This window comes from Hydractinia symbiolongicarpus, chromosome 11 (assembly GCF_029227915.1).
Source record: "Hydractinia symbiolongicarpus strain clone_291-10 chromosome 11, HSymV2.1, whole genome shotgun sequence".
Lineage (NCBI taxonomy): Eukaryota > Metazoa > Cnidaria > Hydrozoa > Anthoathecata > Hydractiniidae > Hydractinia > Hydractinia symbiolongicarpus.
The window spans coordinates 15,867,942-15,888,873 of NC_079885.1; the positions used below are offsets into that span (position 1 = coordinate 15,867,942).

The following is a 20,932-nucleotide window of genomic DNA, read 5'->3' on the forward strand; positions in this document are numbered from 1 at the left end:
TTTCGATGTGATGTGCTAATAAATCGTAGATATCTGACCGTTTGTTTGTTTACGACCATACCACGATGAACACACCTGTTCTCGTCCGATCACGGAAGTTAAGCATCGTCGGGCCGGGATAGTACTTGGATGGGGGACCGCCTGGGAACTCCCGGTGTCGTAGGCTATTGACTTTTTCACGTTACGTTATTTATCATTACGACTGTGACGTATCTTTTTTACGAAATAGCCGCTGAGTAAATCAAGAAAGAGACATGATTAGAAGTTGCTTTCCCTTCAAAACGGCTACAATCTTGCTGCAATAAATGCGCCACGTCGCAAATGAATGGATTACGAGCGTCAGACAAAGAAAATGGCGATGTAGTTACTTTGCTAATTAACTTTGTCATATGAAAATTAAGTCTGAAAGCACCCTAGATTTCCTTCGTTGGAACTTTTTACCGGAAATCTTAAAGCGCATTATTGTCGTAATTAATGGATAGCGCTTGAAATGAGCTTTCAAATGCACATAAACACGACCTATTTCGGATAATCCAGTCAAGAAATATGACCTTTATAATTTAAACCATTTTCGATGTAATGTGCTAATAAATCGTAGATATCTGCCCGTTTGTTTGTCTACGACCATACCACGATGAACACACCTGTTCTCGTCCGATCACGGAAGTTAAGCATCGTCGGGCCGGGGTAGTACTTGGATGGGGGACCGCCTGGGAACTCCCGGTGTCGTAGTCTATTGACTTTTTCACGTTACATTATTTATCATTAGGACTGTGACGTATCTTTTTTACGCAATAGCCGCTGAGTAAATCAAGTAAGGGACATCATTAGAAGTTTCTTTCCCTTCAAAAGGGCTACGATCTGGCAGCATTAAATGCGCCACGTCGCAAATGAATGGATTACGAGCGTCAGACAAAGAGAATGGCGATGTAGCTAATTTGCTAATTAACTTTGTCATATGAAAATTAAGTCTGAAAGTACCCTAGATTGCCTTCGTTGGAACTTTTTACCGGAAATCTTAAAGCGCATGGTTGACGTAATTAATGGATAGCGCTTGAAATGAGCTTTCAAATGCACATAAACACGACCTATTTCGGATGATCCAGTCAAGAAATATGACCTTTAAAATTTAAACCATTTTCGATGTAATGTGCTAATAAATCGTAGATATCTGCCCGTTTGTTTGTCTACGACCATACCACGATGAACACACCTGTTCTCGTCCGATCACGGAAGTTAAGCATCGTTGGGCCGGGATAGTACTTGGATGGGGGACCGCCTGGGAACTCCTGGTGTCGTAGGCTATTGACTTTTTCACGTTACATTATTTATCATTACGACTGGGACGTATCTTTTTTACGCAATAGCAGCTGAGTAAATCAAGAAAGAGACATGATTAGAAGTTGCTTTCCCTTCAAAACGGCTACAATCTGGCTGTAATAAATGCGCCACGTCGCAAATGAATGGATTACGAGCGTCAGACAAAGAAAATGGCGATGTAGCTAATTTGCTAATTAACTTTGTCATATGAAAATAAAGTCTGAAAGTACCCTAGATTTCCTTCGTTGGAACTTTTTACCGGAAATCTTAAAGCGCATGGTTGTCGTAATTAATGGATAGCGCTTGAAATGAGCTTTCAAATGCACATAAACACGACCTATTTCGGATGATCCAGTCAAGAAATATGACCTTTAAAATTTAAACCATTTTCGATGTAATGTGCTAATAAATCGTAGATATCTGCCCGTTTGTTTGTCTACGACCATACCACGATGAACACACCTGTTCTCGTCCGATCACGGAAGTTAAGCATCGTTGGGCCGGGATAGTACTTGGATGGGGGACCGCCTGGGAACTCCTGGTGTCGTAGGCTATTGACTTTTTCACGTTACATTATTTATCATTACGACTGGGACGTATCTTTTTTACGCAATAGCCGCTGAGTAAATCAAGAAAGAGACATGATTAGAAGTTGCTTTCCCTTCAAAACGGCTACAACCTTGCTGCAATAAATGCGCCACGTCGCAAATGAATGGATTACGAGCGTCAGACAAAGAAAATGGCGATGTAGCTAATTTGTTAATTAACTTTGTCATATGAAAATAAAGTCTGAAAGTACCCTAGATTTCCTTCGTTGGAACTTTTTACCGGAAATCTTAAAGCGCATGGTTGTCATAATTAGTGGATAGCGCTTGAAATGAGTTTTCAAATGCACATAAACACGACCTATTTCGGATGATCCAGTCAGTAAATATGACCTTTAAAGTTTAAACCATTTTCGATGTGATGTGCTAATAAATCGTAGATATCTGACCGTTTGTTTGTTTACGACCATACCACGATGAACACACCTGTTCTCGTCCGATCACGGAAGTTAAGCATCGTCGGGCCGGGATAGTACTTGGATGGGGGACCGCCTGGGAACTCCCGGTGTCGTAGGCTATTGACTTTTTCACGTTACGTTATTTATCATTACGACTGTGACGTATCTTTTTTACGAAATAGCCGCTGAGTAAATCAAGAAAGAGACATGATTAGAAGTTGCTTTCCCTTCAAAACGGCTACAATCTTGCTGCAATAAATGCGCCACGTCGCAAATGAATGGATTACGAGCGTCAGACAAAGAAAATGGCGATGTAGTTACTTTGCTAATTAACTTTGTCATATGAAAATTAAGTCTGAAAGCACCCTAGATTTCCTTCGTTGGAACTTTTTACCGGAAATCTTAAAGCGCATTATTGTCGTAATTAATGGATAGCGCTTGAAATGAGCTTTCAAATGCACATAAACACGACCTATTTCGGATAATCCAGTCAAGAAATATGACCTTTATAATTTAAACCATTTTCGATGTAATGTGCTAATAAATCGTAGATATCTGCCCGTTTGTTTGTCTACGACCATACCACGATGAACACACCTGTTCTCGTCCGATCACGGAAGTTAAGCATCGTCGGGCCGGGGTAGTACTTGGATGGGGGACCGCCTGGGAACTCCCGGTGTCGTAGGCTATTGACTTTTTCACGTTACATTATTTATCATTAGGACTGGGACGTATCTTTTTTACGCAATAGCCGCTGAGTAAATCAAGAAAGAGACATGATTATAAGTTGCTTTCCCTTCAAAACGGCTACAATCTTGCTGCAATAAATGCGCCACGTCGCAAATAAATGGATTACGAGCGTCAGACAAAGAAAATGGCGATGTAGTTACTTTGCTAATTAACTTTGTCATATGAAAATTAAGTCTGAAAGTACCCTAGATTGCCTTCGTTGGAACTTTTTACCGGAAATCTTAAAGCGCATTATTGTCGCAATTAATGGATAGCGCTTGAAACGAGCTTTCAAATGCACATAAACACAACCTTTTTCGGATAATCCAGTCAAGAAATATGACCTTTAAAATTTAAACCATTTTTGATGTAATGTGCTAATAAATCGTAGATATCTGCCCGTTTGTTTGTCTACGACCATACCACGATGAACACACCTGTTCTCGTCCGATCACGGAAGTTAAGCATCGTTGGGCCGGGATAGTACTTGGATGGGGGACCGCCTGGGAACTCCCGGTGTCGTAGTCTATTGACTTTTTCACGTTACATTATTTATCATTAGGACTGGGACGTATCTTTTTTACGCAATAGCCGCTGAGTAAATCAAGAAAGAGACATGATTAGAATTTGCTTTCCCTTCAAAACGGCTACAATCTTGCTGCAATAAATGCGCCACGTCGCAAATAAATGGATTACGAGCGTCAGACAAAGAAAATGGCGATGTAGTTACTTTGCTAATTAACTTTGTCATATGAAAATTAAGTCTGAAAGCACCCTAGATTTCCTTCGTTGGAACTTTTTACCGGAAATCTTAAAGCGCATGGTTGTCGTAAAGAATCGATAGCGCTTAAAAAGATCTTTCAAATGCACATAAACACGACCTATTTCGGATGATCCAGTCAAGAAATATGACCTTTAAAGTGTGAACCATTTTCGATGTAATGTGCTAATAAATCGTAGATATCTGCCCCTTTGTGTGTCTACGACCATACCACGATGAACACACCTGTTCTCGTCCGATCACGGAAGTTAAGCATCGTTGGGCCGGGATAGTACTTGGATGGGGGACCGCCTGGGAACTCACGGTGTCGTAGGCTATTGACTTTTTCACGTTACATTATTTATCATTACGACTGTGACGTATCTTTTTTACGCAATAGCCGCTGAGTAAATCAAGAAAGAGACATGATTAGAAGTTGCTTTCCCTTCAAAACGGCTACAATCTTGCTGCAATAAATGCGCCACGTCGCAAATAAATGGATTACGAGCGTCAGACAAAGAAAATGGCGATGTAGTTACTTTGCTAATTAACTTTGTCATATGAAAATTAAGTCTGAAAGCACCCTAGATTTCCTTCGTTGGAACTTTTTACCGGAAATCTTAAAGCGCATTATTGTCGTAATTAATGGATAGCGCTTGAAATGAGCTTTCAAATGCACATAAACACGACCTATTTCGGATAATCCAGTCAAGAAATATGACCTTTAAAATTTAAACCATTTTCGATGTAATGTGCTAATAAATCGTAGATATCTGCCCGTTTGTTTGTCTACGACCATACCACGATGAACACACCTGTTCTCGTCCGATCACGGAAGTTAAGCATCGTTGGGCCGGGATAGTACTTGGATGGGGGACCGCCTGGGAACTCCTGGTGTCGTAGGCTATTGACTTTTTCACGTTACATTATTTATCATTACGACTGGGACGTATCTTTTTTACGCAATAGCTGCTGAGTAAATCAAGAAAGAGACATGATTAGAAGTTGCTTTCCCTTCAAAACGGCTACAATCTTGCTGCAATAAATGCGCCACGTCGCAAATAAATGGATTACGAGCGTCAGACAAAGAAAATGGCGATGTAGTTACTTTGCTAATTAACTTTGTCATATGAAAATTAAGTCTGAAAGCACCCTAGATTTCCTTCGTTGGAACTTTTTACCGGAAATCTTAAAGCGCATTATTGTCGTAAAGAATCGATAGCGCTTAAAAAGAGCTTTCAAATGCACATAAACACGACCTATTTCGGATGATCCAGTCAAGAAATATGACCTTTAAAGTTTGAACCATTTTCGATGTAATGTGCTAATAAATCGTAGCTATCTGCCCGTTTGTGTGTCTACGACCATACCACGATGAATACACCTGTTCTCGTCCGATCACGGAAGTTAAGCGTCCTCGGGCCGGGATAGTACTTGGATGGAGGACCGCCTGGGAACTCCCGGTGTCGTAGGCTATTGACTTTTTCACGTTACATTATTTATCATTACGACTGTGACGTATCTTTTTTACGCAATAGCCGCTGAGTAAATCAAGTAAGGGACATCATTAGAAGTTTCTTTCCCTTCAAAAGGGCTACGATCTGGCAGCATTAAATGCGCCACGTCGCAAATGAATGGATTACGAGCGTCAGACAAAGAGAATGGCGATGTAGCTAATTTGCTAATTAACTTTGTCATATGAAAATTAAGTCTGAAAGTACCCTAGATTGCCTTCGTTGGAACTTTTTACCGAAAATCTTAAAGCGCATGGTTGTCGTAATTAATGGATAGCGCTTGAAATGAGCTTTCAAATGCACATAAACACGACCTATTTCGGATGATCCAGTCAAGAAATATGACCTTTAAAATTTAAACCATTTTCGATGTAATGTGCTAATAAATCGTAGATATCTGCCCGTTTGTTTGTCTACGACCATACCACGATGAACACACCTGTTCTCGTCCGATCACGGAAGTTAAGCATCGTTGGGCCGGGATAGTACTTGGATGGGGGACCGCCTGGGAACTCCTGGTGTCGTAGGCTATTGACTTTTTCACGTTACATTATTTATCATTACGACTGGGACGTATCTTTTTTACGCAATAGCCGCTGAGTAAATCAAGAAAGAGACATGATTAGAAGTTGCTTTCCCTTCAAAACGGCTACAATCTTGCTGCAATAAATGCGCCACGTCGCAAATAAATGGATTACGAGCGTCAGACAAAGAAAATGGCGATGTAGTTACTTTGCTAATTAACTTTGTCATATGAAAATTAAGTCTGAAAGCACCCTAGATTTCCTTCGTTGGAACTTTTTACCGGAAATCTTAAAGCGCATGGTTGTCGTAAGGAATCGATAGCGCTTAAAAAGAGCTTTCAAATGCACATAAACACGACCTATTTCGGATGATCCAGTCAGGAAATATGACCTTTAAAGTTTGAACCATTTTCGATGTAATGTGCTAATAAATCGTAGATATCTGCCCGTTTGTGTGTCTACGACCATACCACGATGAACACACCTGTTCTCGTCCGATCACGGAAGTTAAGCATCCTTGGGCCGGGATAGTACTTAGATGGAGGACCGCCTGGGAACTCCTGGTGTCGTAGGCTATTGACTTTTTCACGTTACATTATTTATCATTACGACTGTGACGTATCTTTTTTACGCAATAGCCGCTGAGTAAATCAAGTAAGGGACATCATTAGAAGTTTCTTTCCCTTCAAAAGGGCTACGATCTGGCAGCATTTAATGCGCCACGTCGCAAATGAATGGATTACGAGCGTCAGACAAAGAGAATGGCGATGTAGCTAATTTGCTAATTAACTTTGTCATCTGAAAATTAAGTCTGAAAGTACCCTAGATTGCCTTCGTTGGAACTTTTTACCGGAAATCTTAAAGCGCATGGTTGTCGTAATTAATGGATAGCGCTTGAAATGAGTTTTCAAATGCACATAAACACGACCTTTTTCGGATGATCCAGTCAAGAAATATGACCTTTAAAATTTAAACCATTTTCGATGTAATGTGCTAATAAATTGTAGATATCTGCCCGTTTGTTTGTCTACGACCATACCACGATGAACACACCTGTTCTCGTCCGATCACGGAAGTTAAGCATCGTTGGGCCGGGATAGTACTTGGATGTGGGACCGCCTGGGAACTCCTGGTGTCGTAGGCTATTGACTTTTTCACGTTACATTATTTATCATTACGACTGGGACGTATCTTTTTTACGCAATAGCTGCTGAGTAAATCAAGAAAGAGACATGATTAGAAGTTGCTTTCCCTTCAAAACGGCTACAATCTTGCTGCAATAAATGCGCCACGTCGCAAATAAATGGATTACGAGCGTCAGACAAAGAAAATGGCGATGTAGTTACTTTGCTAATTAACTTTGTCATATGAAAATTAAGTCTGAAAGCACCCTAGATTTCCTTCGTTGGAACTTTTTACCGGAAATCTTAAAGCGCATGGTTGTCGTAAAGAATCGATAGCTCTTAAAAAGAGCTTTCAAATGCACATAAACACGACCTATTTCGGATGATCCAGTCAAGAAATATGACCATTAAAGTTTGAACCATTTTCGATGTAATGTGCTAATAAATCGTAGATATCTGCCCGTTTGTGTGTCTACGACCATACCACGATGAACACACCTGTTCTCGTCCGATCACGGAAGTTAAGCATCCTCGGGCCGGGATAGTACTTGGATGGAGGACCGCCTGGGAACTCCCGGTGTCGTAGGCTATTGACTTTTTCACGTTACATTATTTATCATTACGACTGTGACGTATCTTTTTTACGCAATAGCCGCTGAGTAAATCAAGTAAGGGACATCATTAGAAGTTTCTTTCCCTTCAAAAGGGCTACGATCTGGCAGCATTAAATGCGCCACGTCGCAAATGAATGGATTACGAGCGTCAGACAAAGAGAATGGCGATGTAGCTAATTTGCTAATTAACTTTGTCATATGAAAATTAAGTCTGAAAGTACCCTAGATTGCCTTCGTTGGAACTTTTTACCGGAAATCTTAAAGCGCATAGTTGTCGTAATTAATGGATAGCGCTTGAAATGAGTTTTCAAATGCACATAAACACGACCTTTTTCGGATGATCCTGTCAAGAAATATGACCTTTAAAATTTAAACCATTTTCGATGTAATGTGCTAAGAAATCGTAGATATCTGCCCGTTTGTTTGTCTACGACCATACCACGATGAACGCACCTGTTCTCGTCCGATCACGGAAGTTAAGCATCGTTGGGCCGGGATAGTACTTGGATGTGGGACCGCCTGGGAACTCCTGGTGTCGTAGGCTATTGACTTTTTCACGTTACATTATTTATCATTACGACTGGGACGTATCTTTTTTACTCAATAGCCGTTGAGTAAATCAAGAAAGAGACATGATTAGAAGTTGCTTTCCCTTCAAAACGGCTACAATCTTGCTGCAATAAATGCGCCACGTCGCAAATGAATGGATTACGAGCGTCAGACAAAGAAAATGGCGATGTAGCTAATTTGCTAATTAACTTTGTCATATGAAAATTAAGTCTGAAAGTACCCTAGATTGCCTTCGTTGGAACTTTTTACCGGAAATCTTAAAGCGCATGGTTGTCGTAATTAATGGATAGCGCTTGAAATGAGCTTTCAAATGCACATAAACACGACCTATTTCGGATGATCCAGTCAATAAATATGACCTTTAAAGTTTAAACCATTTTCGATGTAATGTGCTAATAAATCGTAGATATCTGCCCGTTTGTTTGTTTACGACCATACCACGATGAACACACCTGTTCTCGTCCGATCACGGAAGTTAAGCATCGTCGGGCCGGGATAGTACTTGGATGGGGGACCGCCTGGGAACTCCCGGTGTCGTAGGCTATTGACTTTTTCACGTTACATTATTTATCATTACGACTGTGACGTATCTTTTTTACGAAATAGCCGCTGAGTAAATCAAGAAAGAGACATGATTAGAAGTTGCTTTCCCTTCAAAACGGCTACGATCTGGCAGCAATAAATGCGCCAAGTCGCAAATGAATGGATTACGAGCGTCAGACAAAGAAAATGGCGATGTAGTTAATTTGCTAATTAACTTTGTCATATGAAAATTAAGTCTGAAAGTACCCTAGATTGCCTTCGTTGGAACTTTTTACCGGAAATCTTAAAGCGCATGGTTGTCGTAATTAATGGATAGCGCTTGAAATGAGCTTTCAAATGCACATAAACATGACCTATTTCGGATGATCCAGTCAATAAATATGACCTTTAAAGTTTAAACCATTTTCGATGTAATGTGCTAATAAATCGTAGATATCTGCCCGTTTGTTTGTTTACGACCATACCACGATGAACACACCTGTTCTCGTCCGATCACGGAAGTTAAGCATCGTCGGGCCGGGATAGTACTTGGATGGGGGACCGCCTGGGAACTCCCGGTGTCGTAGGCTATTGACTTTTTCACGTTACATTATTTATCATTACGACTGTGACGTATCTTTTTTACGAAATAGCCGCTGAGTAAATCAAGAAAGAGACATGATTAGAAGTTGCTTTCCCTTCAAAACGGCTACAATCTTGCTGCAATAATTGCGCCACGTCGCAAATGAATGGATTACGAGCGTCAGACAAAGAAAATGGCGATGTAGTTACTTTGCTAATTAACTTTGTCATATGAAAATTAAGTCTGAAAGCACCCTAGATTTCCTTCGTTGGAACTTTTTACCGGAAATCTTAAAGCGCATTATTGTCGTAATTAATGGATAGCGCTTGAAATGAGCTTTCAAATGCACATAAACACGACCTATTTCGGATAATCCAGTCAAGAAATATGACCTTTAAAATTTAAACCATTTTCGATGTAATGTGCTAATAAATCGTACATATCTGCCCGTTTGTTTGTCTACGACCATACCTCGATGAACACACCTGTTCTCGTCCGATCACGGAAGTTAAGCATCCTCGGGCCGGGATAGTACTTGGATGGAGGACCGCCTGGGAACTCCCGGTGTCGTAGGCTATTGACTTTTTCACGTTACATTATTTATCATTACGACTGTGACGTATCTTTTTTACGCAATAGCCGGTGAGTAAATCAAGAAAAAGACATGATTAGAAGTTGCTTTCCCTTCAAAACGGCTACAATCTTGCTGCAATAAATGCGCCACGTCGCAAATGAATGGATTACGAGCGTCAGACAAAGAAAATGGCGATGTAGCTAATTTGCTAATTAACTTTGTCATATGAAAATTACGTCTGAAAGTACCCTAGATTGCCTTCGTTGGAACTTTTTACCGGAAATCTTAAAGCGCATGGTTGTCGTAATTAATGGATAACGCTTGAAATGAGCTTTCAAATGCACATAAACACGACCTATTTCGGATGATCCAGTCAATAAATATGACCTTTAAAGTTTAAACCATTTTCGATGTAATGTGCTAATAAATCGTAGATATCTGCCCGTTTGTTTGTTTACGACCATACCACGATGAACACACCTGTTCTCGTCCGATCACGGAAGTTAAGCATCGTCGGGCCGGGATAGTACTTGGATGGGGGACCGCCTGGGAACTCCCGGTGTCGTAGGCTATTGACTTTTTCACGTTACATTATTTATCATTACGACTGTGACGTATCTTTTTTACGAAATAGCCGCTGAGTAAATCAAGAAAGAGACATGATTAGAAGTTGCTTTCCCTTCAAAACGGCTACGATCTGGCAGCAATAAATGCGCCAAGTCGCAAATGAATGGATTACGAGCGTCAGACAAAGAAAATGGCGATGTAGTTAATTTGCTAATTAACTTTGTCATATGAAAATTAAGTCTGAAAGTACCCTAGATTGCCTTCGTTGGAACTTTTTACCGGAAATCTTAAAGCGCATCGTTGTCGTAATTAATCGATAGCGCTTGAAATGAGCTTTCAAATGCACATAAACACGACCTATTTCGGATAATCCAGTCAAGAAATATGACCTTTAAAATTTAAACCATTTTCGATGTAATGTGCTAATAAATCGTAGATATCTGCCCGTTTGTTTGTCTACGACCATACCACGATGAACACACCTGTTCTCGTCCGATCACGGAAGTTAAGCATCGTCGGGCCAGGATAGTACTTGGATGGGGGACCGCCTGGGAACTCCCGGTGTCGTAGGCTATTGACTTTTTCACGTTACATTATTTATCATTACGACTGTGACGTATCTTTTTTACGCAATAGCCGCCGAGTAAATCAAGAAAGAGACATGATTAGAAGTTGCTTTCCCTTCAAAACGACTACCATCGTGCTGCAATAAATGCGCCACGTCGCAAATGAATGGATTACGAGCGTCAGACAAAGAAAATAGCGATGAACTTACTTTGCTAACTAATTTTGTCATATGAAAATTAAGTCTGAAAGTACCCTAGATTGCCTTCGTTGGAACATTTTACCGAAAATCTTAAAGCGCATTATTGTCGTAATTAATGGATAGCGCTTGAAATGAGCTTTCAAATTCACATAAACACGACCTATTTCGGATGATCCAGTCAAGAAATATGACCTTTAAAGTTTAAACCATTTTCGATGTAATGTGCTAATAAATCGTAGATATCTGCCCGTTTGTTTGTTTACGACCATACCACGATGAACACACCTGTTCTCGTCCGATCACGGAAGTTAAGCATCGTCGGGCCGGGATAGTAGTTGGATGGGGGACCGCCTGGGAACTCCCGGTGTCGTAGGCTATTGACTTTTTCACGTTACATTATTTATCATTACGACTGTGAGGTATCTTTTTTACGAAATATCCGCTGAGTAAATCAAGAAAGAGACATGATTAGAAGTTGCTTTCCCTTCAAAACGGTTACGATCTGGCAGCAATAAATGCGCCAAGTCGCAAATGAATGGATTACGAGCGTCAGACAAAGAAAATGGCGATGTAGTTACTTTGCTAGTTAACTTTGTCATATGAAAATTAAGTCTGAAAGCACCCTAGATTGCCTTCGTTGGAACTTTTTACCGGAAATCTTAAAGCGCATTATTGTCGTAATTAATGGATAGCGCTTGAAATGAGCTTTCAAATGCACATAAACACGACCTATTTCGGATGATCCAGTCAAGAAATATGACCTTTAAAGTTTAAACCATTTTCGATGTAATGTGCTAATAAATCGTAGATATCTGCCCGTTTGTTTGTTTACGACCATACCACGATGAACACACCTGTTCTCGTCCGATCACGGAAGTTAAGCATCGTCGGGCCGGGATAGTACTTGGATGGGGGACCGCCTGGGAACTCCCGGTGTCGTAGGCTATTGACTTTTTCACGTTACATTATTTATCATTACGACTGTGACGTATCTTTTTTACGAAATATCCGCTGAGTATATCAAGAAAGAGACATGATTAGAAGTTGCTTTCTCTTCAAAACGGCTACCATCGTGCTGCAATAAATGCGCCACGTCGCAAATGAATGGATTACGAGCGTCAGACAAAGAAAATAGCGATGTACTTACTTTGCTAACTAACTTTGTCATATGAAAATTAAGTCTGAAAGTACCCTAGATTGCCTTCGTTGGAACTTTTTACCGGAAATCTTAAAGCGCATGGTTGTCGTAATTAATGGATAACGCTTGAAATGAGCTTTCAAATGCACATAAACACGACCTATTTCGGATGATCCAGTCAATAAATATGACCTTTAAAGTTTAAACCATTTTCGATGTAATGTGCTAATAAATCGTAGATATCTGCCCGTTTGTTTGTTTACGACCATACCACGATGAACACACCTGTTCTCGTCCGATCACGGAAGTTAAGCATCGTCGGGCCGGGATAGTACTTGGATGGGGGACCGCCTGGGAACTCCCGGTGTCGTAGGCTATTGACTTTTTCACGTTACATTATTTATCATTACGACTGTGACGTATCTTTTTTACGAAATAGCCGCTGAGTAAATCAAGAAAGAGACATGATTAGAAGTTGCTTTCCCTTCAAAACGGCTACGATCTGGCAGCAATAAATGCGCCAAGTCGCAAATGAATGGATTACGAGCGTCAGACAAAGAAAATGGCGATGTAGTTAATTTGCTAATTAACTTTGTCATATGAAAATTAAGTCTGAAAGTACCCTAGATTGCCTTCGTTGGAACTTTTTACCGGAAATCTTAAAGCGCATCGTTGTCGTAATTAATCGATAGCGCTTGAAATGAGCTTTCAAATGCACATAAACACGACCTATTTCGGATAATCCAGTCAAGAAATATGACCTTTAAAATTTAAACCATTTTCGATGTAATGTGCTAATAAATCGTAGATATCTGCCCGTTTGTTTGTCTACGACCATACCACGATGAACACACCTGTTCTCGTCCGATCACGGAAGTTAAGCATCGTCGGGCCAGGATAGTACTTGGATGGGGGACCGCCTGGGAACTCCCGGTGTCGTAGGCTATTGACTTTTTCACGTTACATTATTTATCATTACGACTGTGACGTATCTTTTTTACGCAATAGCCGCCGAGTAAATCAAGAAAGAGACATGATTAGAAGTTGCTTTCCCTTCAAAACGACTACCATCGTGCTGCAATAAATGCGCCACGTCGCAAATGAATGGATTACGAGCGTCAGACAAAGAAAATAGCGATGAACTTACTTTGCTAACTAATTTTGTCATATGAAAATTAAGTCTGAAAGTACCCTAGATTGCCTTCGTTGGAACATTTTACCGAAAATCTTAAAGCGCATTATTGTCGTAATTAATGGATAGCGCTTGAAATGAGCTTTCAAATTCACATAAACACGACCTATTTCGGATGATCCAGTCAAGAAATATGACCTTTAAAGTTTAAACCATTTTCGATGTAATGTGCTAATAAATCGTAGATATCTGCCCGTTTGTTTGTTTACGACCATACCACGATGAACACACCTGTTCTCGTCCGATCACGGAAGTTAAGCATCGTCGGGCCGGGATAGTAGTTGGATGGGGGACCGCCTGGGAACTCCCGGTGTCGTAGGCTATTGACTTTTTCACGTTACATTATTTATCATTACGACTGTGAGGTATCTTTTTTACGAAATATCCGCTGAGTAAATCAAGAAAGAGACATGATTAGAAGTTGCTTTCCCTTCAAAACGGTTACGATCTGGCAGCAATAAATGCGCCAAGTCGCAAATGAATGGATTACGAGCGTCAGACAAAGAAAATGGCGATGTAGTTACTTTGCTAGTTAACTTTGTCATATGAAAATTAAGTCTGAAAGCACCCTAGATTGCCTTCGTTGGAACTTTTTACCGGAAATCTTAAAGCGCATTATTGTCGTAATTAATGGATAGCGCTTGAAATGAGCTTTCAAATGCACATAAACACGACCTATTTCGGATGATCCAGTCAAGAAATATGACCTTTAAAGTTTAAACCATTTTCGATGTAATGTGCTAATAAATCGTAGATATCTGCCCGTTTGTTTGTTTACGACCATACCACGATGAACACACCTGTTCTCGTCCGATCACGGAAGTTAAGCATCGTCGGGCCGGGATAGTACTTGGATGGGGGACCGCCTGGGAACTCCCGGTGTCGTAGGCTATTGACTTTTTCACGTTACATTATTTATCATTACGACTGTGACGTATCTTTTTTACGAAATATCCGCTGAGTATATCAAGAAAGAGACATGATTAGAAGTTGCTTTCCCTTCAAAACGGCTACCATCGTGCTGCAATAAATGCGCCACGTCGCAAATGAATGGATTACGAGCGTCAGACAAAGAAAATAGCGATGTACTTACTTTGCTAACTAACTTTGTCATATGAAAATTAAGTCTGAAAGTACCCTAGATTGCCTTCGTTGGAACTTTTTACCGGAAATCTTAAAGCGCATTATTGTCGTAAAAAATCGATAGCGCTTAAAAAGAGCTTTCAAATGCACATAAACACGAACTATTTCCGATCACCCAGTCAAGAATTATGATCTTTAAAGTTCGAACCATTTTCGATGTAATGTGCTAATAAATCGTAGATATCTACCTGTACGTTTGTCTACGACCATACCACGATGAACACACCTGTTCTCGTCCGATCACGGAAGTTAAGCATCGTCGGGCCGTGATAGTACTTGGATGGGGGACCGCCTGGGAACTCCCGGTGTCGTAGGCTATTGACTTTTTCACGTTACATTATTTATCATTACGACTGTGACGTATCTTTTTTACACAATAGCCGCTGAGTAAATCAAGTAAGGGACTTGATTAGAAGTTTCTTTCCCTTCAAAACGGCTACAATCTGGCTGCAATAAATGCGCCACGTCGCAAATGAATGAATTACGAGCATCAGACAAAGAAAATGGCGATGTAGTTAATTTGCTAAATAACTTTGTCATATGAAAATTAAGTCTGAAAGTACCCTAGATTGCCTTCGTTGGAGCTTTTTACCGGAAATCTTAAAGCGCATGGTTGTCGTAATTAATGGGTAGCACTTAAAAAGAGCTTTCAAATGCACATAAACACGAACTATTTCCGATCACCCAGTCAAGAATTATGATCTTTAAAATTCGAACCATTTTTGATGTAATGTGCTAATAAATCGTAGATATCTACCCATATGTTTGTCTACGACCATACCACGATGAACACACCTGTTCACGTCCGATCACGGAAGTTAAGCATCGTCGGGCCGGGATAGTACTTGGATGGGGGACCGCCTGGGAACTCCCGGTGTCGTAGGCTATTGACTTTTTCACGTTACATTATTTATCATTACGACTGTGACGTATCTTTTTTACGCAATAGCCGCTGAGTAAATCAAGTAAGGGACTTGATTAGAAGTTTCTTTCCCTTCAAAACGACTACCATCTGGCTGCAATAAATGCGCCACGTCGCAAATGAATGAATTACGAGCATCAGACAAAGAAAATGGCGATGTAGTTAATTTGCTAAATAACTTTGTCATATGAAAATTAAGTCTGAAAGTACCCTAGATTGCCTTCGTTGGAACTTTTTACCGGAAATCTTAAAGCGCATGGTTGTCGGAAAGAATCGATAGCGCTTAAAAAGAGCTTTCAAATGCACATAAACACGAACTATTTCCGATCACCCAGTCAAGAATTATGATCTTTAACGTTCGAACCATTTTCGATGTAATGTGCTAATAAATCGTAGATATCTACCCATATGTTTGTCTACGACCATACCACGATGAACACACCTGTTCTCGTCCGATCACGGAAGTTAAGCATCGTCGGGCCGGGATAGTACTTGGATGGGGGACCGCCTGGGAACTCCCGGTGTCGTAGGCTATTGACTTTTTCACGTTACATTATTTATCATTACGACTGTGACGTATCTTTTTTACGCAATAGCCGCTGAGTAAATCAAGTAAGGGACTTGATTAGAAGTTTCTTTCCCTTCAAAACGACTACGATCTGGCTGCAATAAATGCGCCACGTCGCAAATGAATGAATTACGAGCATCAGACAAAGAAAATGGCGATGTAGTTAATTTGCTAAATAACTTTGTCATATGAAAATTAAGTCTGAAAGTACCCTAGATTGCCTTCGTTGGAACTTTTTACCGGAAATCTTAAAGCGCATGGTTGTCGGAAAGAATCGATAGCGCTTAAAAAGAGCTTTCAAATGCACATAAACACGAACTATTTCCGATCACCCAGTCAAGAATTATGATCTTTAACGTTCGAACCATTTTCGATGTAATGTGCTAATAAATCGTAGATATCTACCCATATGTTTGTCTACGACCATACCACGATGAACACACCTGTTCTCGTCCGATCACGGAAGTTAAGCATCGTCGGGCCGGGATAGTACTTGGATGGGGGACCGCCTGGGAACTCCCGGTGTTGTAGGCTATTGACTTTTTCACGTTACATTATTTATCATTACGACTGTGACGTATCTTTTTTACGCAATAGCCGCTGAGTAAATCAAGTAAGGGACTTGATTAGAAGTTTCTTTCCCTTCAAAACGACTACGATCTGGCTGCAATAAATGCGCCACGTCGCAAATGAATGAATTACGAGCATCAGACAAAGAAAATGGCGATGTAGTTAATTTGCTAAATAACTTTGTCATATGAAAATTAAGTCTGAAAGTACCCTAGATTGCCTTCGTTGGAACTTTTTACCGGAAATCTTAAAGCGCATGGTTGTCGTAATTAATGGATAGCGCTTGAAATGAGCTTCAAATGTACATAAACACGACCTATTTCGGATGATCCAGTCAAATAATATGACCTTTAAAGTTTAAACCATTTTCGATGTAATGTGCTAATAAATCGTAGATATCTGCCCGTTTGTTTGTCTACGACCATACCACGATGAACACACCTGTTCTCGTCCGATCACGGAAGTTAAGCATCGTCGGGATGGGATAGTACTTGGATGGGGGACCGCCTGGGAACTCCCGGTGTCGTAGGCTATTGACTTTTTCACGTTACATTATTTATCATTACGACTGTGACGTATCTTTTTTACGCAATAGCCGCTGAGTAAATCAAGAAAGAGACATGATTAGAAGTTGCTTTCCCTTCAAAACGGCTACCATCGTGCTGCAATAAATGCGCCACGTCGCAAATGAATGGATTACGAGCGTCAGACAAAGAAAATAGTGATGTACTTACTTTGCTAACTAACTTTGTCATATGAAAATTAAGTCTGAAAGTACCCTAGATTGCCTTCGTTGGAACTTTTTACCGGAAATCTTAAAGCGCATTATTGTCGTAAAGAATCGATAGCACTTAAAAAGAGCTTTCAAATGCACATAAACACGAACTATTTCCGATCACCCAGTCAAGAATTATGATCTTTAAAGTTCGAACCATTTTCGATGTAATGTGCTAATAAATCGTAGATATCTACCCGTACGTTTGTCTACGACCATACCACGATGAACACACCTGTTCTCGTCCGATCACGGAAGTTAAGCATCGTCGGGCCGTGATAGTACTTGGATGGGGAACCGCCTGGGAACTCCCGGTGTTGTAGGCTATTGACTTTTTCACCTTACATTATTTATCATTACGACTGTGACGTATCTTTTTTACGCAATAGCCGCTGAGTAAATCAAGAAAGAGACATGATTAGAAGTTGCTTTCCCTTCAAAACGGCTACGATCTGGCAGCAATAAATGCGCCACGTCGCAAATGAATGGATTACGAGCGTCAGACAAAGAAAATGGCGATGTACTTACTTTGCTAATTAACTTTGTCATATGAAAATTAAGTCTGAAAGTACCCTAGATTGCCTTCGTTGGAACTTTTTACCGGAAATCTTAAAGCGCATTATTGTCGTAAAAAATCGATAGCGCTTAAAAAGAGCTTTCAAATGCACATAAACACGAACTATTTCCGATCACCCAGTCAAGAATTATGATCTTTAAAGTTCGAACCATTTTCGATGTAATGTGCTAATAAATCGTAGATATCTACCCATATGTTTGTCTACGACCATACCACGATGAACACACCTGTTCTCGTCCGATCACGGAAGTTAAGCATCGTCGGGCCGGGATAGTACTTGGATGGGGGACCGCCTGGGAACTCCCGGTGTCGTAGGCTATTGACTTTTTCACGTTACATTATTTATCATTACGACTGTGACGTATCTTTTTTACGCAATAGCCGCTGAGTAAATCAAGTAAGGGACTTGATTAGAAGTTTCTTTCCCTTCAAAACGACTACGATCTGGCTGCAATAAATGCGCCACGTCGCAAATGAATGAATTACGAGCATCAGACAAAGAAAATGGCGATGTAGTTAATTTGCTAAATAACTTTGTCATATGAAAATTAAGTCTGAAAGTACCCTAGATTGCCTTCGTTGGAACTTTTTACCGGAAATCTTAAAGCGCATGGTTGTCGTAATTAATGGATAGCGCTTGAAATGAGCTTCAAATGTACATAAACACGACCTATTTCGGATGATCCAGTCAAATAATATGACCTTTAAAGTTTAAACCATTTTCGATGTAATGTGCTAATAAATCGTAGATATCTGCCCGTTTGTTTGTCTACGACCATACCACGATGAACACACCTGTTCTCGTCCGATCACGGAAGTTAAGCATCGTCGGGATGGGATAGTACTTGGATGGGGGACCGCCTGGGAACTCCCGGTGTCGTAGGCTATTGACTTTTTCACGTTACATTATTTATCATTACGACTGTGACGTATCTTTTTTACGCAATAGCCGCTGAGTAAATCAAGAAAGAGACATGATTAGAAGTTGCTTTCCCTTCAAAACGGCTACCATCGTGCTGCAATAAATGCGCCACGTCGCAAATGAATGGATTACGAGCGTCAGACAAAGAAAATAGTGATGTACTTACTTTGCTAACTAACTTTGTCATATGAAAATTAAGTCTGAAAGTACCCTAGATTGCCTTCGTTGGAACTTTTTACCGGAAATCTTAAAGCGCATTATTGTCGTAAAGAATCGATAGCACTTAAAAAGAGCTTTCAAATGCACATAAACACGAACTATTTCCGATCACCCAGTCAAGAATTATGATCTTTAAAGTTCGAACCATTTTCGATGTAATGTGCTAATAAATCGTAGATATCTACCCGTACGTTTGTCTACGACCATACCACGATGAACACACCTGTTCTCGTCCGATCACGGAAGTTAAGCATCGTCGGGCCGTGATAGTACTTGGATGGGGAACCGCCTGGGAACTCCCGGTGTTGTAGGCTATTGACTTTTTCACCTTACATTATTTATCATTACGACTGTGACGTATCTTTTTTACGCAATAGCCGCTGAGTAAATCAAGAAAGAGACATGATTAGAAGTTGCTTTCCCTTCAAAACGGCTACGATCTGGCAGCAATAAATGCGCCACGTCGCAAATGAATGGATTACGAGCGTCAGACAAAGAAAATGGCGATGTACTTACTTTGCTAATTAACTTTGTCATATGAAAATTAAGTCTGAAAGTACCCTAGATTGCCTTCGTTGGAACTTTTTACCGGAAATCTTATAGCGCATTATTGTCGTAAAAAATCGATAGCGCTTAAAAAGAGCTTTCAAATGCACATAAACACGAACTATTTCCGATCACCCAGTCAAGAATTATGATCTTTAAAGTTCGAACCATTTTCGATGTAATGTGCTAATAAATCGTAGATATCTACCCGTACGTTTGTCTACGACCATACCACGATGAACACACCTGTTCTCGTCCGATCACGGAAGTTAAGCATCGTCGGGCCGTGATAGTACTTGGATGGGGGACCGCCTGGGAACTCCCGGTGTCGTAGGCTATTGACTTTTTCACCTTACATTATTTATCATTACGACTGTGACGTATCTTTTTTACGCAATAGCCGCTGAGTAAATCAAGAAAGAGACATGATTAGAAGTTACTTTCCCTTCAAAACGGCTACGATCTGGCAGCAATGAATGCGCCACGTCGCAAATGAATGGATTACGAGCGTCAGACAAAGAAAATGACGATGTAGTTAATTTGCTAATTCACTTTGTCATATGAAAATTAAGTCTGAAAGTACCCTAGATTGCCTTCGTTGGAACTTTTTACCGGAAATCTTAAAGCGCATTATTGTCGTAAAAAATCGATAGCGCTTAAAAAGAGCTTTCAAATGCACATAAACACGAACTATTTCCGATCACCCAGTCAAGAATTATGATCTTTAAAGTTCGAACCATTTTCGATGTAATGTGCTAATAAATCGTAGATATCTACCCGTACGTTTGTCTACGACCATACCACGATGAACACACCTGTTCTCGTCCGATCACGGAAGTTAAGCATCGTCGGGCCGTGATAGTACTTGGATGGGGGACCGCCTGGGAACTCCCGGTGTCGTAGGCTATTGACTTTTTCACCTTACATTATTTATCATTACGACTGTGACGTATCTTTTTTACGCAATAGCCGCTGAGTAAATCAAGAAAGAGACATGATTAGAAGTTACTTTCCCTTCAAAACGGCTACGATCTGGCAGCAATGAATGCGCCACGTCGCAAATGAATGGATTACGAGCGTCAGACAAAGAAAATGACGATGTAGTTAATTTGCTAATTAACTTTGTCATATGAAAATTAAGTCTGAAAGTACCCTAGATTGCCTTCGTTGGAACTTTTTACCGGAAATCT

At 40.4% G+C, this 20,932-nt stretch overlaps 37 non-coding genes across 37 annotated transcripts; all 37 read left to right on the forward strand.

Moving 5' to 3' along the window:
* The first annotated feature begins 47 nt into the window (after window positions 1-47).
* Window positions 48-166, forward strand: LOC130615633 (5S ribosomal RNA). The gene has a single exon (XR_008976721.1). It is a non-coding gene; the product is annotated as a 5S ribosomal RNA (ribosomal RNA).
* Window positions 167-616: 450 nt separating this feature from the next.
* LOC130619045 (5S ribosomal RNA) lies at window positions 617-735 on the forward strand. Its single transcript, XR_008979789.1, has one exon. It is a non-coding gene; the product is annotated as a 5S ribosomal RNA (ribosomal RNA).
* Window positions 736-1,185: 450 nt separating this feature from the next.
* On the forward strand, window positions 1,186-1,304 carry LOC130614917 (5S ribosomal RNA). The gene has a single exon (XR_008976007.1). It is a non-coding gene; the product is annotated as a 5S ribosomal RNA (ribosomal RNA).
* Window positions 1,305-1,754: 450 nt separating this feature from the next.
* Window positions 1,755-1,873, forward strand: LOC130614929 (5S ribosomal RNA). The gene has a single exon (XR_008976019.1). It is a non-coding gene; the product is annotated as a 5S ribosomal RNA (ribosomal RNA).
* A 450-nt stretch (window positions 1,874-2,323) lies between these two features.
* Window positions 2,324-2,442, forward strand: LOC130615635 (5S ribosomal RNA). The gene has a single exon (XR_008976722.1). It is a non-coding gene; the product is annotated as a 5S ribosomal RNA (ribosomal RNA).
* Window positions 2,443-2,892: 450 nt separating this feature from the next.
* LOC130615162 (5S ribosomal RNA) lies at window positions 2,893-3,011 on the forward strand. Its single transcript, XR_008976251.1, has one exon. It is a non-coding gene; the product is annotated as a 5S ribosomal RNA (ribosomal RNA).
* Window positions 3,012-3,461: 450 nt separating this feature from the next.
* On the forward strand, window positions 3,462-3,580 carry LOC130619255 (5S ribosomal RNA). Its single transcript, XR_008979996.1, has one exon. It is a non-coding gene; the product is annotated as a 5S ribosomal RNA (ribosomal RNA).
* A 450-nt stretch (window positions 3,581-4,030) lies between these two features.
* Window positions 4,031-4,149, forward strand: LOC130616390 (5S ribosomal RNA). The gene has a single exon (XR_008977472.1). It is a non-coding gene; the product is annotated as a 5S ribosomal RNA (ribosomal RNA).
* A 450-nt stretch (window positions 4,150-4,599) lies between these two features.
* LOC130614941 (5S ribosomal RNA) lies at window positions 4,600-4,718 on the forward strand. Its single transcript, XR_008976031.1, has one exon. It is a non-coding gene; the product is annotated as a 5S ribosomal RNA (ribosomal RNA).
* A 450-nt stretch (window positions 4,719-5,168) lies between these two features.
* Window positions 5,169-5,287, forward strand: LOC130617449 (5S ribosomal RNA). The gene has a single exon (XR_008978526.1). It is a non-coding gene; the product is annotated as a 5S ribosomal RNA (ribosomal RNA).
* A 450-nt stretch (window positions 5,288-5,737) lies between these two features.
* Window positions 5,738-5,856, forward strand: LOC130614953 (5S ribosomal RNA). Its single transcript, XR_008976043.1, has one exon. It is a non-coding gene; the product is annotated as a 5S ribosomal RNA (ribosomal RNA).
* A 450-nt stretch (window positions 5,857-6,306) lies between these two features.
* On the forward strand, window positions 6,307-6,425 carry LOC130617060 (5S ribosomal RNA). The gene has a single exon (XR_008978139.1). It is a non-coding gene; the product is annotated as a 5S ribosomal RNA (ribosomal RNA).
* A 450-nt stretch (window positions 6,426-6,875) lies between these two features.
* LOC130616306 (5S ribosomal RNA) lies at window positions 6,876-6,994 on the forward strand. The gene has a single exon (XR_008977389.1). It is a non-coding gene; the product is annotated as a 5S ribosomal RNA (ribosomal RNA).
* Window positions 6,995-7,444: 450 nt separating this feature from the next.
* Window positions 7,445-7,563, forward strand: LOC130617224 (5S ribosomal RNA). Its single transcript, XR_008978302.1, has one exon. It is a non-coding gene; the product is annotated as a 5S ribosomal RNA (ribosomal RNA).
* A 450-nt stretch (window positions 7,564-8,013) lies between these two features.
* LOC130616183 (5S ribosomal RNA) lies at window positions 8,014-8,132 on the forward strand. The gene has a single exon (XR_008977267.1). It is a non-coding gene; the product is annotated as a 5S ribosomal RNA (ribosomal RNA).
* Window positions 8,133-8,582: 450 nt separating this feature from the next.
* On the forward strand, window positions 8,583-8,701 carry LOC130615636 (5S ribosomal RNA). The gene has a single exon (XR_008976723.1). It is a non-coding gene; the product is annotated as a 5S ribosomal RNA (ribosomal RNA).
* A 450-nt stretch (window positions 8,702-9,151) lies between these two features.
* On the forward strand, window positions 9,152-9,270 carry LOC130615637 (5S ribosomal RNA). Its single transcript, XR_008976724.1, has one exon. It is a non-coding gene; the product is annotated as a 5S ribosomal RNA (ribosomal RNA).
* Window positions 9,271-9,720: 450 nt separating this feature from the next.
* Window positions 9,721-9,839, forward strand: LOC130617445 (5S ribosomal RNA). The gene has a single exon (XR_008978523.1). It is a non-coding gene; the product is annotated as a 5S ribosomal RNA (ribosomal RNA).
* Window positions 9,840-10,289: 450 nt separating this feature from the next.
* Window positions 10,290-10,408, forward strand: LOC130615638 (5S ribosomal RNA). The gene has a single exon (XR_008976725.1). It is a non-coding gene; the product is annotated as a 5S ribosomal RNA (ribosomal RNA).
* Window positions 10,409-10,858: 450 nt separating this feature from the next.
* Window positions 10,859-10,977, forward strand: LOC130619009 (5S ribosomal RNA). The gene has a single exon (XR_008979752.1). It is a non-coding gene; the product is annotated as a 5S ribosomal RNA (ribosomal RNA).
* A 450-nt stretch (window positions 10,978-11,427) lies between these two features.
* LOC130616569 (5S ribosomal RNA) lies at window positions 11,428-11,546 on the forward strand. The gene has a single exon (XR_008977651.1). It is a non-coding gene; the product is annotated as a 5S ribosomal RNA (ribosomal RNA).
* A 450-nt stretch (window positions 11,547-11,996) lies between these two features.
* Window positions 11,997-12,115, forward strand: LOC130615639 (5S ribosomal RNA). The gene has a single exon (XR_008976727.1). It is a non-coding gene; the product is annotated as a 5S ribosomal RNA (ribosomal RNA).
* A 450-nt stretch (window positions 12,116-12,565) lies between these two features.
* LOC130615641 (5S ribosomal RNA) lies at window positions 12,566-12,684 on the forward strand. The gene has a single exon (XR_008976729.1). It is a non-coding gene; the product is annotated as a 5S ribosomal RNA (ribosomal RNA).
* Window positions 12,685-13,134: 450 nt separating this feature from the next.
* LOC130619021 (5S ribosomal RNA) lies at window positions 13,135-13,253 on the forward strand. Its single transcript, XR_008979764.1, has one exon. It is a non-coding gene; the product is annotated as a 5S ribosomal RNA (ribosomal RNA).
* A 450-nt stretch (window positions 13,254-13,703) lies between these two features.
* LOC130616570 (5S ribosomal RNA) lies at window positions 13,704-13,822 on the forward strand. The gene has a single exon (XR_008977652.1). It is a non-coding gene; the product is annotated as a 5S ribosomal RNA (ribosomal RNA).
* A 450-nt stretch (window positions 13,823-14,272) lies between these two features.
* Window positions 14,273-14,391, forward strand: LOC130615642 (5S ribosomal RNA). Its single transcript, XR_008976730.1, has one exon. It is a non-coding gene; the product is annotated as a 5S ribosomal RNA (ribosomal RNA).
* A 450-nt stretch (window positions 14,392-14,841) lies between these two features.
* LOC130616727 (5S ribosomal RNA) lies at window positions 14,842-14,960 on the forward strand. Its single transcript, XR_008977808.1, has one exon. It is a non-coding gene; the product is annotated as a 5S ribosomal RNA (ribosomal RNA).
* A 450-nt stretch (window positions 14,961-15,410) lies between these two features.
* Window positions 15,411-15,529, forward strand: LOC130615452 (5S ribosomal RNA). The gene has a single exon (XR_008976541.1). It is a non-coding gene; the product is annotated as a 5S ribosomal RNA (ribosomal RNA).
* A 450-nt stretch (window positions 15,530-15,979) lies between these two features.
* Window positions 15,980-16,098, forward strand: LOC130615249 (5S ribosomal RNA). Its single transcript, XR_008976338.1, has one exon. It is a non-coding gene; the product is annotated as a 5S ribosomal RNA (ribosomal RNA).
* Window positions 16,099-16,548: 450 nt separating this feature from the next.
* On the forward strand, window positions 16,549-16,667 carry LOC130615363 (5S ribosomal RNA). Its single transcript, XR_008976453.1, has one exon. It is a non-coding gene; the product is annotated as a 5S ribosomal RNA (ribosomal RNA).
* A 449-nt stretch (window positions 16,668-17,116) lies between these two features.
* On the forward strand, window positions 17,117-17,235 carry LOC130617419 (5S ribosomal RNA). The gene has a single exon (XR_008978496.1). It is a non-coding gene; the product is annotated as a 5S ribosomal RNA (ribosomal RNA).
* A 450-nt stretch (window positions 17,236-17,685) lies between these two features.
* LOC130617379 (5S ribosomal RNA) lies at window positions 17,686-17,804 on the forward strand. Its single transcript, XR_008978457.1, has one exon. It is a non-coding gene; the product is annotated as a 5S ribosomal RNA (ribosomal RNA).
* A 450-nt stretch (window positions 17,805-18,254) lies between these two features.
* LOC130615250 (5S ribosomal RNA) lies at window positions 18,255-18,373 on the forward strand. The gene has a single exon (XR_008976339.1). It is a non-coding gene; the product is annotated as a 5S ribosomal RNA (ribosomal RNA).
* A 449-nt stretch (window positions 18,374-18,822) lies between these two features.
* On the forward strand, window positions 18,823-18,941 carry LOC130617420 (5S ribosomal RNA). The gene has a single exon (XR_008978498.1). It is a non-coding gene; the product is annotated as a 5S ribosomal RNA (ribosomal RNA).
* A 450-nt stretch (window positions 18,942-19,391) lies between these two features.
* On the forward strand, window positions 19,392-19,510 carry LOC130617380 (5S ribosomal RNA). The gene has a single exon (XR_008978458.1). It is a non-coding gene; the product is annotated as a 5S ribosomal RNA (ribosomal RNA).
* A 450-nt stretch (window positions 19,511-19,960) lies between these two features.
* On the forward strand, window positions 19,961-20,079 carry LOC130616728 (5S ribosomal RNA). Its single transcript, XR_008977809.1, has one exon. It is a non-coding gene; the product is annotated as a 5S ribosomal RNA (ribosomal RNA).
* Window positions 20,080-20,529: 450 nt separating this feature from the next.
* Window positions 20,530-20,648, forward strand: LOC130616729 (5S ribosomal RNA). Its single transcript, XR_008977810.1, has one exon. It is a non-coding gene; the product is annotated as a 5S ribosomal RNA (ribosomal RNA).
* Window positions 20,649-20,932: the final 284 nt, after the last annotated feature.